A 6,000-nucleotide genomic window follows, 5' to 3' on the forward strand; every position below is an offset into this window, starting at 1 on the left:
GCACATGTACAAGATCTTGACATTTAAAAATTTGAAGAATTCTTTAGATATGTGGAGATAAATTTTTAAATTATGACGTACAACAACCAGAATAATTTGCAGTTACTTTCGAATTTGTCTGGAGAAAAATATTCAGAATAAGTAAAAAAAAAGAAGCAAAAAAATGAAAAAATTCATTGCTTTAAAAATTCGAAATGTAGACTTGTGAAAAACTTTGAAATGCTGTGCTGCAATACGCTTCAAATCCCTCATTCTTCTGCGTTTTGGAAATATAATCATATAAGAACTATTAAACATTCCTAGTTAAAAATACAATTGGCTTCTGATGAAAAAATGACCTTTTGATCTGACCTTTCGAATAGGAGCGATTTCTGCGCATGTGCAAGATCTTGACACATTGTTAAAAATTTGAAAAATTCTTTTGACTGAAATAAATTTTTAAATTATAACACACAACCAATGGAAAAGTTCATAGCAATTTTGGAATTATTCTGAAGGTTTAACATTCATAATAAATAAAATAAGAATAAATATAAACAAAAGAAAAACGCTTTGATTTCGAGTGTCTAACTGGAGACCTACCTACAAGAAGCTGCGAAGAGTTCTGCTGCTCTGTCCATGAGGCCACGCATCCTGCTGGCCGCAGAGCGATATGAAATTCTATGAACGGTTAACCTTTCCCATTTTAAAATGCGTTGGAATTCTGATCTAAAAGCACAATGTTTCGATTAGGAGTGATTTAAGTGAATGTGCATAATTTTGACATATAATAATTCGAAGAATTCCAGAGATATTTGGAGTTAATTTTTTTTAATTATAACATATACCCAGTGGAATTATTCTTAGTAACCGTGGAATTTGTTTGGGAAATAATAACCAGAATAAAGAAAATAAGAAATAAAATTCGAATCTATAAAAAAATTTGATTCTGAGATTTGATCTGGAAACTCAAAATAAGCCCTGTATATTTCTGCTTCTTTATCCATCAGACCACATATACATCTTCCTGCAAGGCGAAATCAAATTCTTTAAACGATTGATCATCTTTAGTTTTATCTTCTGATCTAAATTAAGTATTTCGAATAGGAAGGATTTCTGCGTATGTGGCAGATTTTGATATGTAAAAATTTGAAGAATTCTATAGACGTTTAGAGGTATTTTTTTTTTAGTTTATGACTCATAACAATTGAAATAATCAGTAATAACTTGGGTTTAATTTAGTTACTTTAACGTCCCATTTTAAAGCAACACTAGGGCTATTTTGGGACGGATCTCGTAATTTTGAACCGCGGTCAGATGACGAGGACGACACTTGAGCGGGCACTCCCCTCTCCACACCAGTGGGAGGACGTTTGGCCAACACATTTAGAGTGCACCAAACCCCCTTACACGACGGTTCTTCGGTGGAAACGGGTCTCGAACCTGAAATTCTACAGTTCCGAAGCCGAAACCTTACCATCAGGCCACCGCGGCCTACCAGTAACAACTTTGGACTTAATCTGGAGAATAATATTCAGAATAAATTAAAAAACGAAGGAGATATTTTTGAAACCATTCATTGTTTCCGAGATACGAACTGAAGTCCTGCATCATGTAGTAAATCACATTGCCTCTATGTCCATCTAATCACCGAAACTTCATTCGTCTGTCAAGTATAAGCCTCTAAGCATGGTGAACGTAGATTGAAAATGAAGAATCGGCTGTTTACTTCAAGCCTAATAATGTTAGCGTGCTTAATTATCGAACTAAAAAGAATATTTTTGCATCGTTTCAGTACTAGAGGGTTTTGAATATATAGAGTGAAGAATAACATTAACAGCTGTCACATTAAGTGACGTCCAACGTATTTTTGCTTACTGGTAAAACCGTAGAAAATCAGAACAATAAATGGCAATTCATTGCTAAAATGTTTTCGATCCAATTGATTTTCAATAATGCTAGTTTAGAATACAGTAAGAAAATAAATCCTTTATTTATTTATTTTTTTTTTCCTATTTAGGGAAAAAATTATATTAATTCAAGAATGCACATTCTAAGCTGGATTTTTGTTCTCAAAATGTGGTAATATTAGTAATAAGTTCATTTAAATACACGCAGTCAGTTTCAGTTTTATTTTTTGCTAGTCGCCTTAGGCGACCATCAGGTTAGCCGGAAGTATTGTTTTTATTTGGCTTCAGATAAATAATTTTTTATAACTGCATGTTCATAAATACGCTAAACCGTCTGACATTAAAACCATGTTACTTTAATTGTCTTAGTTAACATCGTGTGCGTGAATCTTTGTAATGAAGACAACCCTATAGCATCATAGTTCTATGAAAAACGTAAATAAAATTAAAGTGTTATGAAAAACATGAATATCCGGTTCATGCACTTTGTAAATTTTACATTGGTGCAATTTCAGTTTTTTTTCTTCTTTTTTATAGTTTTTTTGTAAACATTACAAATATTAAGCAGAATCCTCCTTCTTTAGTTTCCAACATTAGTTGAAAGTCATGCTTTTAAGCATTTGATGAATCAATGAGAGTTGTTTTACTTTTTGGGCAACATTATAAAATATGTTTTGAAATTAGGCAAAAAAAAATTAAAGAAATCGCTAAAATTTTGAAAATGAATTTAACGACTATTATTTTTTTCTTGAATTTTGAAACTGTGTAGATTTTATTTTTTTCCAAGTATATTCTCTGAAATTATCTCGAAAAAAATGTGAAAATTTGGTTAATTTTTATTAATTAAAATTTCAAAAAAAATCACTCTGAAATGCATATTCCTACCCATCAAGTATACATATGCCACATTTGGTTTCTGTAGGTCGAACAGTTTGGTCCATAGAGCGCCAACCAGACATATATATATACGCATATACACACATTTATCTTTATTATTTATACAGAAAATACTTTTGTATTCGCCTTTTTTAATTGTCTTTTTTTTCCACAAATATAATTCTTTCAATTATCTCAAGCATAATTAAATAGAAGCTGTGAGGCTTTTATTATTAAATTCTCATTTTGCGAAAATTTTCAGTTATTTATAAGTTAATTAAAATCTTACTTTACAATTTAAATCAAATAATATTATGAGTTTTTCGGAAATTCTATGGATCCCATTACATGTATTTTATCGCATTGCATGTAAAAAAATCATTAAATGGAATTAGAACCACTAAATTAATTTCGTTTGACTAAATTCCAAATTTAAATTCTTTCTAAATGTTCATATCAAAATTAAATTTGTTTTAAAAACCTAATAGTTTTAAAGATCAACGTATTACCGTTTCTTCCCCTTTCTTTTCTATCATCTGAAAATTGCAACATCTTCAAACAAGATAAAGAAGTACGACATTCATAGAGAGACTTCTTTAAAATAAGAATTCCGATGGACGGTGAATTTCGTTTTAAAATTCAGTGGAAGGCGAAAATGTGGAGACTCGATTTAAATTTTATTTAATATTCAAAAGCCTCTTCCCATTGATCCTCGAAATATTCTCTAAAAAGAAAACAAATTAAATTAAGAAGCAACGTGACTAAAGAAAATAAAAGTCTTTTTCCACTGTGCTTCCTGTCCTTCAAAATGGATTACAGAAGTTGTCTTTCTTGACAGGCGTTCAGCTCTAGAGCTTTTGTGGTTTGTATTCTTCTCCTTAAAAGTCTCTGCAAAGAAATTTATTGCGGGAAAACGGGAAATATTCCATTAAACAATCATTTTGACATTATATGATGTGATGATATTCAATAGAATTAGATAGGTAATAGAAATGAAGAGAAAAATCATGAATTCGTTCATAGGTGTGAGTTAATTTCATATATCTAGTCATATTTAAGAGTCATATATTTCATATATCTATAGTCATATTTAAGAGTCATATATTTCATATATCTATAGTCATATTTAAGAGTCATATATTTCATATATCTATAGTCATATTTGTCATATATTTCATATATCAATAGTCATATTTTTTTATTTTTTCGTGGTCACTGGATAAAAAGATTTTAGATGAATGAATCAATGGAATGCGATTAAAAAAAGGAGTGAAATGAAGAGAAACAAGATATTAAATTTTTTATTCATATTAAACTAAAGTTTTCCCTTGCATTTTTTTCTCATAAATAAATTAACGAATTCATATAATAAATTTATAGCGAATTTGAATAAAATTTTGTAAAAGAGTAAAACCTTTTAATCTTTATTTTCACAAGCTCTTGGGAAAGTTTTGACTATTTCCTTTGCTTTCAATATATTTGAAATGAAAATTAATTTTTATTACAAAATATTTGTATTCAAAGAATAATTATAATATGCCAATGAATTATTATTACAAAATAGTTTCAAATCTACACATCTAGAAATTCTTCATCATTTAATTATTAACTAATCCCATATTTCAATAAATTTTATTGAGTTTCGCTTCAAAATGTAGCAGCAATGATTTTCACACAAATGTCAACTTTAAACGTTAAATGTATGTTCCCCTTTAAAATATTAAAAACATAGCCTTTCTTGGCAGTCCATCAAACAAAGAGTTTTAAAGAAAGATTACTTTTCATCCTTTAATCAGCAATTTTCCATCACTAATAATAATAAAATAAAAGTAAAAACCTTTACCACTGTAAGAATTTTTTTCTCTCAGGTAAACCTTTTGCTAACACTTCGATGAGTTAAATGTCTTTCTTTTTCTCTTTTACTTCATATACTTCATTATTTCATATTTATACGCAAGTTACTTTTTTAAGGATATCTTTGGGCCTGGTCATTACAGAAATACAACAAAGAAGATTCTTCCCTTTATAATGATGGAGAATTTTATTATCTGAATTATCTGAACTAATAATAAATAACGCCGAGTGTATTTATTTCCAACTTCATTCTTGACTTAAATTAGGAATTCTCAACCTATTAGTCCGTGGAACCTAAAATCCATATTAATATATTGTAAGATTCCTCGTTACTGATAAGACATTTACAGCCAGCTGTGTCGTCGTTGTTAATTACTAAACTCTTCGAGTAGCGAGATGGTGGATCTTTTCACCTGGGTGGTTTCGCATCTGCTCATTAGCGACTACAGTGAAAGACCACATGTGGGAATTCCTCGTCCAAGAGATATTGAGAGTACCTTCAAAGAGAAAGGGGTGTCCAAACATCTGGATGCTAAATGTTTATCATTGTGAAAGGACTATGATAACTCCGTGTTCCAGAATAATCAGTTATGAAAGGTGCATCACTAAACGGACCTTCCCACGACCGACTGGCACCGCTGAGGGAGCATATTGTTGAACCCCGATTGGCCGAAAGAGAGCTCAAAGGACCAATGTAAATTAAGAGGCGGAGATTGTCGCCGAAATAAAGTGTGGAGATTTTTTAAGGGAGTGGAGAAGAAACGAATTGGAGGCAGACTGTTGGACAACGCCCACGAGTTCGGAGTCCGAGAACTACCCCTGGAGAGTGGTCGTGTTGACTAGCAACCTGTTAGTTCCCTGTGGTGTTGTTTCTCCGTATCGTTGGAGAACTGAATTTCAAGATAAACCTTCGACTTCGACTTCGACTGTTGTGTCTCCTACTACAGGTGTAAATAACTATTTATTTAACAAACATTAGAACAAGTTGTTCTTTTGTATATATAGGATTGTAAGATAAAGAATTGTCTGGAAATTCTGCTTCGTTATTTGATCAGTCTAGATCATTACAATATAATCACTCTTTCAACAATTCTAAAATTTTGTATAGCTAATATCACAATGTTTTTCGTGTAATATTTATATACAAAAAAAATGAAAAGAATTGTGAAGCACAAATTTTATCACAGTTTACTAATCTGTTTAACTTTTTTTAGACCATTCTGTTTAACTTGCTTGTTTATAATTGCAGATTTAATACTTCTAAAGATTGAATTTATTACTCACTTTCTTTGTTTTAAAATTCTGAAATTTTCTACAGTTGTAATTCTGATCACAGCATAATATTTTAATTTTTTTAATTAATATTATCAATAAATCTATT

The sequence above is a fragment of the Argiope bruennichi genome, chromosome 7 (genome assembly GCF_947563725.1).
Source record: "Argiope bruennichi chromosome 7, qqArgBrue1.1, whole genome shotgun sequence".
Lineage (NCBI taxonomy): Eukaryota > Metazoa > Arthropoda > Arachnida > Araneae > Araneidae > Argiope > Argiope bruennichi.